Below are 9,425 nucleotides of genomic sequence, written 5' to 3'. Positions count from 1 at the left end.
CCGGAGCCGCCCCGGCCTCGCATCCCCTCTTCCCAGGCCGGCGAACCCACTCTGGCGAGCTCCAGCCCGCCGGCGAGCCCGGATCCACCTCGGGAGGCGCGCCCCAATCCAGATGCGCAGTTGCTACAGTAAACCCTAATTCGGGGTAGTTTTTTTCGCCAAGTCCCAGATATTTTTAGTCCAAGTTGCCCTTGTTCGAGGCTCCGTAACTTTGCATCTGTAGCCCCGATTTGGGCATATAGCATATCAAAATGTTCATATCAGAGAGTACATCATTTCATTACATTGCATCATTTTCATTTGAGCTTATCTTGATGCCCGAAATGCTGTTAGAAGAGGGCTACTTGAGTTAATTGTCAGATCTGTTACTCCGTTTAGCACTTTTGTCATTTTTACCATGATTAATGTGTGCATGATATGCCCGTGAGTTCTACATATGTTTTGTTAAGGGTTTTGTCATCTATCCGGAGGTGCAACCCATGTATTTTTAGGATGTGTGTGGTGACTTGTGCAAGCTTGCAAAGTGGTGCACTTGCTAATTCTGTTTTCAAGGACTTACTGATTTCACTGTCCTGGGATTGTTTATCTCACGATGCCATATGTTCATGTTGTTTCCTAGTGATCCGTGCCTCTTTTGAGGATGATCAGTAAGGGAGTTTTGTTAATCTTGTAGTGCTCTATCCATCCATGTCTTTGTTTGCAATTATGGAGCACCCTAGCTTGAGTCAATCGAGCTCTACTTTTGCTTCGTGGTGAATCTGGGCAGATCGTCAACTTGTTTGCGATTTTGCCGATGTTATTATAGTTGATCCGTGCATGCTATGTCATTGTTCTTGCCATGTCTAGCTTGTGTTTTGTGCCTTATTTATGGGTGTATGCTTGTCTTGCCATGACTTGCACCGTAGTGAGTGCATCGAGCTTGTAAACATGCCTTCGTGAGTTATGTTTCAGCATGTCTCAGTTTTTCACTAAGTCTGAAACTGATTATGTTTTTGCTATGTTCGTGTGCTTGTTAGTATATTTTGTGATCCCTTTTGGCTCAAGGTCACTAAGGGACTTAAGTTAAGCTTGTTGAGTAGCTCCATGCCATATCTTTCTTTGTCATGTTCAGGTCTTGTAGCATGTTGTTTTGTTGCTCCAAAGAGGGCTATATGATCATAAATTCCAGACAAGTGTTAATTTCACTAAGTCTGAGATCTGTTTTACCATTTGCGTTTTTGCCATGCGTGTTTGAACCTGTTAATGGATGAATTGGCCGTAGCTCAGTGCTAGACTTTTGTTAAGCATCTTGTGTGCATCCCTGCCATGTATTTTGTTGCATCTTTGGGTGCTGTAGCATGTTCATCTCGTTGCATTTAGATGCCTACTTGCTGTAAATCGCAGACCGGTGTCATTTTTGAATCGCTTGCCATTTCCAAACCATAACTCCGATTCCGGCGTTCTTTATATCGTTTTCAAGCGATTTCATCTCATCTTTCCAGTGGCACACTTGGTTTTCCAAGTTGAGGCCAGGTTCTTGCATTTCCTGTCATATCTTGCATTTTGCATCCCGCATCGCATCCCGCATAGCATATCATCATTGCATCATATCGCTTGATCCTTGCACGTGGTTGAATGTGTCCTTGTTGCTTGTTTGTCTTGTTTGGGTAGAGCCGAGAGACGAGTTCGCTAACGAGGAGCCCGTTGAGTTTGCTTTTGAGGATCCAGTCAACTCTGACAACTGTGCAGGCAAGATGATCATACCCTCGAAATCACTACTATCTTTGCTATGCTAGTTTGCTCGCTCTTTTGCTATGCCATTGCTACAATGCCTACTACTTGCTTGCAAGCCTCCCAGATTGCCATGTCAAACCTCTAACCCACCATTGTCCTAGCAAATCGTTGATTGGCTATGTTACCGCTTTGCTCAGCCCCTCTTATAGCGTTGCTAGTTGCAGGTGAAGATTGGAGGCCGTTCCTTGTTGGAACATCTTTTATTTACTTGTTGGGATATCATTATATTGCCTTGTTATCTTAATGCATCTATATACTTAGTAAAGGGTGGAAGGCTCGGCCTCTCGCCTAGTGTTTTGTTCCACTCTTGCCGCCCTAGTTTCCATCATATCGGTGTTATGTTCCCGGATTTTTGCGTTCCTTACGCGGTTGGGTTATAATGGGAACCCCTTGATATTTCGCCTTGATTAAAGCTTTTCCAGCAATGCCCAACATTGGTCTTACCATTTGCCACCTAGCCTTTTCTTTCCTTTGGGTTCTGTAGACTCAAGGGTCATCTTATTTTAACCCCCCCGGGCCAGTGCTCCTCTGAGTGTTGGTCCAAACTAGAGCCCCTTGCAGCGCCACCTCGGGGAACCTCGAGGGCTGGTTTTAGTTGTACGAATTGCCTATTTGAGTGTGCCCTGAGAAAGAGATATGTGCAGCTCCTATCGGGATTTGTCGGCACATTCGGGCGGTGTTGCTGGTCTTGTTTTAACCTGTCGAAGTGTCTTGAGTTACCGAGATACCGAGTCTGATCGGAACGTCTTGGGAGGAGGTCTATTCCTTTGTTGACCGTGACAGCTTGTCATGGGCTAAGTTGGGACTCCCCTGCAGGGATTGAACTTTCGAAAGCCGTGCCCACGGTTATGGGCAGATGGGAATTTGTTAATGTCCGGTTGTAGATAACTTGAACCTTAACTTAACTAAAATGAATCAACCGAGTGTGTTACCGTGATGGCCTCTTCTCGGCGGAGTCCAAGAAGTGGACACGGTGTTGGAGTAATGTTTGCTCAGGTTGCTCTTTAGTTTCTCGCTCGCGCTTTGCCTCCTCTTCTCGCTCTCCTTTGCGAATAAGATAGCCACCATACATGCTAGTCACTTGCTGCAGCTCCACTCATATTTTACCTTGCCACACCTATAAGCTTAAATAGTCTTGATCGCGAGGGTGCGAGATTGCTGAGTCCCTGTGGCTCACAGATTACCATTACACCAGATGCAGGGCCTGATGATTCCGCTCCAGGAGACGCATATGAGCTCAAGTGGGAGTTCGACGAAGACTCTCAATGATACTATGTTTCCTTTCCCGATGATCAGTAGTGGTGCCCAGTTGGGGGGGAACGGGACCGTTGTCGCATGTTGGGTTCTCTTTTATTTTGGCGCCGTAGTCGGGCCATGAGTGTTTGGATGGTGTAATGTTATTTATGTACTTGATTGACGTGGCGAGTGTAAGCCAACTATGTTATCTCCCCTTTATTATTTACATTACATGGGATGTTGTGAAGATTGCCTAACTTGCGACATATGCCTTCAATGCGATTATGTCTCTAAGTCGTGCCTCGACACGTGGGAGCTATAGTCGCATCGAGGGTGTTACAAGTTGGTAATCAGAGCCTTCCCCGACCTTAGGAGCCCCATTGCTTGATCGTTTTAGTGGCCGAGTTGTGTCTAGAAAAATGTTTTGGGTCTTTAGGAATTATATATCGGAGAGTTTAGGAATTCCTTTTACTTCCCAGTCTCCCCATCGCTCTAGTAAGGCTTCCTGACGTAGAGTTTTGACTCTTCTCTTCTTAAATTTCACTAATTTTTTTTTAGGATCACGCGGGTATCTTGGAATCGTTCCGATGGTTTTATGATGAGAACATTGACTTGGTGCCTCCTGTCAGGGGTTTAGTGGAAGTGTCCCGGGGAGTAGAGCTCTGAGGTGTTGTCATCATAATTTTAATGTTACAGTTCTGGAATACCTGAGTCTAGTACGCCGACATCGAAAATCTCTTTTTTGCAGTTCGTTGGTGAGATAACCTCGATGCCACCCAGTACTGGGGCGGGAGTTCGGGAGTATCGCCATAACTTGTATAACGGATGCTTTTCGAAGGTTGAGGTAGATGGTTTCCGAAGGTTTCTTGGTTATGTGTTGAAGGATGGATACAGCTGGATGTAGGAATTGCTAGTTTGGGTGAGATATCATGCTTCCCCTGTATCCCCAACACCTGATTGCATAACCGGAAAGGTTCGGGAGTTTCATAGGTGGGAATTCTAGTAGCTCTAGTTTTTCTTCCACGGATATTTGTTTGAGATTGGGATTTCTTACCGATTATTCGTTCTTGATCCATACCTTGTTGATTTATTTCTCTACCTTAATTCTACGTGGCTTCTCAATTTATGGATATGTGATCATTTCAAGAGGAATGCATTCGTTCATTTTGTTCGGATGTGAAGACTATATGTTGCAATTTTCATTCCGTTGGATTTAGCTTCAATATTTATCTGTCAATGTGCTAATGGTGGTCAACCTCTTCAGGATGGCTCCTCCAACGCGCACGACTCTGAATCCTGATCCGCCACCACCTCCACCTCCTCTGGAGGCATGGCAAGCTGTGATGGCCGCAACCAATGCAAACACACAGTTGATCATGCAAATTCTTCAAGAGCGCAATCAAGGCAGTCAAGGGAATCAAGGCAGCAATCAGAGTCACTTTGCTACACTCAACCAGTTCCTTGCTAATGGGCCAAAGACTTTCAGCAATTGTGTTGAGGCAACCGATGCTGACGATTGGCTTGTGGATCTGTGTAAGCATTTCGAGTGCAGTAACGTCAGGCCTGAGGACTTTGTTAAGTTCGCTTCCTTCCAACTCAAAGATCAAGCTACATAATGGTTCCAGCAGTACAAGGATTCCAGAGGAGGACGAATTATCACTTGGGATGATTTCCGTCGAGATTTTCGAGCTCATCATATTCCGCAGAGCGTGGTTGAAAGCAAGCGTGAGGAATTCCGCAATCTGAAGCAAGGCTCTTTGTCTGTCTATGACTACAACAAGTTGTTCCAGAAGCTCGCCCGCTTTGCCAAGCAGGACGTCCCGGATGAGAAGAGCATGATATATCAGTTCAGGGGTGGTCTTAGAGAAGAAATTCAGCTCGCTCTTGTCCTCTTTGAGCCCTTGAGATACGATGAGTTCTACAACATGGCACTGAAGCAAGAGGCTGCTCAGTTGAGGTGTGATGCTTCCAAGAAGCGAGTCAGAGATGTTACTCCTTCTTCCTCTACTCAAGTGGCCAAGCAGCAGAAGTTTTGGCTTCCTCCTCATCCGTTCCGTCAGCCGTATCAGCAGAAGAGCAAAGGTGGCAGTGGTTCTTCCCACCCACCCAACCCTGGCTTTCAGAACAAGACTTCGTCTCAAGCTCCAAGATCGTGTGCTCCGTATCACTGTCCGCTTTCAGAGGTCACGTGCAACAAGTGCCAACAGAAGGGTCACTATGCCAACAAGTGTCTCAACCAGAGGTGTCTTTCTCCTCCTCCTCCTGTCAGATCGGCAAGTTCACCTGTGGTCAAGCATAACCCCAAGCATGCCAAGGTCAATTTGATGAATGCAGCTCAAGCAGAGGACTCGTCAGATGTGATCATGGGTAACCTTCCTGTTAATGATATTCCGCAAAAGTTCTTTTTGACACTGGTGCATCGCATTGTTTCATCTCGAGACCTTTTGCATCTAAGCATGATTTTATTACTCAAGTGTTGCCGAAGCCGTTGGCTATCGTCTCTCCGGCCTGTCAAATGACATCTCGAGTATGCGTTCCGGATGTTACTATCACTTTGGGTGACTATAAGTTCTTGTCCTCTCCAAATGTTCTTGGTGACTCGGATATTGATCTTATTCTCGGAATGGATTGGCTTTCTAAGCACAAGGCTCAGCTTGATTGTGCAGCCAGGCAGATTCAATTGACTCATTCGTCTGAGGATGTAATTGTCTTTGCTGCTCGTGATGATACTATCCGTCTGTTTTCTCTCAATGAGAAGGGTGAATTGGATGCTATCGCTCAAATTCCAGTCGTTTGCGAATATCAAGACGTCTTTCTAGAAGAGCTCCCAGGAATGCCTCCGCACCGGCCAGTTGAATTCGTTATTGATCTTGAGCCTGGCACGGAACCTGTGTGCAAACGTCCTTACAAGCTCGGTCCTGAAGAGTTGAAGGAGCTAAAGAAGCAACTCGATGAGCAAGAGAGAATGGGTCTCATCCGGCCTAGTTCTTCTCCATGGGGTTGTGGTGTTCTTTTTGTAAAGAAGAAGGATGGAACGGACCGACTTTGTGTTGATTACCGTCCAGTGAATAAGAAGACCATCAAGAACAAATACCCACTTCCCAACATCAATGAGTTGTTCGAACAACTCAAAGGTGCCCAAGTATTCTCCAAGCTTGATCTCCGTATGGGTTATCACCAGATTCGCATTCATGAAGAAGATATTCCCAAGACAGCATTCAGAACAAGCTTTGGTTCATATGAATACACTGTCATGTCTTTTGGCCTCGCCAACGCTCCTCCGACGTTCTCTTGTATGATGAACTTCATCTTCAACTCCTACACCAATGACTTCGTTTTGGTCTATCTCGACGACATTCTGGTTTTCTCGAAGAACAAGGAAGATCATGCCAAGCACTTGCGTTTGGTTCTTGATAAGCTCAGAGAACATCAGTTCTACGCCAAGTTCTCCAAGTGTGAATTTTGGCTCGATGAGGTTCTTTATCTTGGTCATATCATCTCTGCCAAGGGCATTTCCGTGAATCCTGAGAAGGTGTCTGCAATTGTGAATTGAGAACCTCCTCAGAATGTGAAGCAACTCCGCAGTTTTCTCGGTCTCGCAAGCTATTGCCGAAGATTCGTTGAAAACTTTTCTAAGATCGCGAAGCCTCTCTCAAATCTTCGTCAGAAGCACGTCAAGTACGTTTGGTCTCCGGAGTGTGATATTGCTTTCAACACTTTGAAAGAGAAGTTGATCACTGCTCCAGTTCTGACTCCACCTGATGAATCCAAGCCGTACGAGGTCTTTTGTGATGCCTCTCTCCAAGGTCTTGGCGCAGTATTGATGCAAGAGAAGAAAGTTGTTGCTTATACATCTTGCCAGTTGAAGCCTAATGGGAAGAACTACCCCACTCATGATCTCGAGTTGGCGGCAGTTGTGCATGCTCTTTTGACTCGGAGACATCTTCTATTGGGAAGAAAAGTGGACATTTTCACTGATCACAAGAGTCTCAAGTACATCTTCACTCAGCCTAATCTCAACCTCAGGCAAACTCGTTGGGTCGAAATGATTCAAGAGTATAATACGAGTATCGAGTATACTCCAGGCAAGGCCAATGTGATTGCTGACGCTTTGAGCAGGAAGGCTTACTGCAACAGTCTGATTCTTAAGCCTTATCAACCCGAGCTTTGTGAAGCTTTCCGCAAACTTAATCTGCAAGTTGTTCCTCAAGGTTTCCTCGCCAACCTTCAAGTCTCTCCTACCTTAGAAGACCAGATTCGCCAAGCCCAGCTTCTTGATGCTATGGTGAAAAAGGTGAAGATTGGAATTGCCAAGAGTCAGTCCAAGTACAAGTGCTACCGCCTTGATGACAAGGACACTCTCTTCTTCGAGGATCGTATTGTTGTGCCCAAAGGTGACCTCCGTAAAGTGATCATGAACGAGGCTCACAATTCTCTCCTCTCCATCCACCCTGGGAGAACGAAGATGTATCAGGACCTTAAGCAAGCTTATTGGTGGACTCGAATGAAGCGCGAGATCGCTCAATTCGTGAATGAATGTGATGTCTGCAGAAGAGTGAAGGCAGAACACCAAAGGCCAGCTGGTCTCCTCCAACCTCTTGCCATTCCAGAATGGAAGTTTGACCACATTGAAATGGACTTCGTGACTGGGTTTCCAAAGTCCAAGCGTGGCAATGATGCTATATTCGTTGTCATCGATAAACTCACCAAAGTGGCTCACTTTCTGCCTATCAAAGAGTCGATCACTGCAGCTCAATTGGCGGAACTCTATACCTCTCGCATTGTCTCTCTGCACGGTATTCCTCAAGTGATCTCTTCAGACCGTGGCAGCATCTTTACCTTGAAGTTTTGGGATTCTTTCCAGAAGGCCATGGGCACCAACATCCGCTTCAGCACAGCTTTCCATCCTCAAACAAGCGGTCAAGTCGAGCGTGTCAACTAGATTCTTGAAGATATGCTCAGGGCTTGTGTGATCTCCTTCGGCATGAAGTGGGAGGATTGTCTTCCTTATGCTGAATTCTCCTACAACAACAGTTTTCAAGCAAGTTCGGGCAAGGCCCCTTTTGAAATTCTGTATGGCAGGAAGTGCCGTACCCCTCTTAACTGGTCTGAAACCGGTGAACGTCAGCTTTTGGGTAATGACTTAATCACAGAAGAAGAAGAAATGTGCAAAGTCATTCGAGATAACCTCAAAGCAGCCCAATCCCGCCAGAAGAGCTACTATGATAGTAAGCACCGTGATTTGGCTTTCGAGATCAGAGATCATGTTTACCTCCGTGTCTCTCCTATGAAAGGTACTCATCGCTTCGGTATCAAAGGGAAGCTTGCCCCTAGATACGTGGGACCTTTCAATATTGTCAGCAAGAGAGGCGACCTCGCCTATCAACTCGAGCTTCCTTCAAACTTTGCAAATGTTCATGACGTGTTCCATGTCTCTCAGCTTCAAAAGTGCTTCAAGACTCCTGACCGCACCGTCAACTTCGAGGACATTGAGGTCCAAGAAGATCTCTCTTACCGTGAGCACCCAGTTGCTATTCTTGAAGAGACTGAACGCAAGACTTGCAACAAGTCAATCAAATTTCTCAAAGTCAAGTGGCCACACCATTCCGACCGTGAAGCTACCTGGGAACGCGAGGATCACCTCCGTTCTGAGTACCCGGCGTTCTTTCAGTCCTAGATCTCTATCTTTTCGTAGTGGTGGAGTGTTGTAACACCCCGGATGTAACTTTCCCTATTTGTACTCCAACTCTTGTCGTTTCTGGCGTTAAGTTATTTTATTTCCTCGGGTTCGGGTCTTTGTCTCCATGTGTTGTTGTCGTTGTCATGCATCTCATATCATGTCATCATGTGCATTGCATTTGCATACGTGTTTGTCTCATGCATTCGAGCATTTTCCCCGTTGTCCGTTTTGCATTCCGGCGCTTCGTTCTCCTCCGGTGGCCATTTCTAGCTTTCTTTCGTGTGTGGGGATTAAACATTTCCGGATTGGAACGAGACTTGCCAAGCGGCCTTGGTTTACTACCGGTAGACCGCCTGTCAAGTTTCGTACCATTTGGACTTCGTTTGATACTCCAACGGTTAACCGAGGGACCGAAAAGGCCTCGTGTGAGTTGCAGCCCAACACCCCTCCAATTTGGCCCAAAACCCACCAAACTCCGCTTCATGTCCTAGAGCGTTCGATCACGATTGCGTGGCCGAAAACCGCACCTCATTTGGACTCTCCTAGCTCCCTCTATGCCTATATATACACCCCTCCGTTTTCGGATCTTCTTCCTCCCCGAAACCCTAAAAACTGCAGCTCCGCGCGCCGGACATTGTCCGTCCGGGCCGGACACACCGCCGCCGCCACTCCCACGCCGCCACGTGGCGCGCAGCCGCCACCTCCCGCCGAAGCCCGCGCGGCCCGGGCCAGGCCC

This window comes from Triticum aestivum, chromosome 4A, assembly GCF_018294505.1.
Source record: "Triticum aestivum cultivar Chinese Spring chromosome 4A, IWGSC CS RefSeq v2.1, whole genome shotgun sequence".
NCBI classification, from domain to species: domain Eukaryota; kingdom Viridiplantae; phylum Streptophyta; class Magnoliopsida; order Poales; family Poaceae; genus Triticum; species Triticum aestivum.
This window is presented reverse-complemented; position numbering follows the sequence as displayed.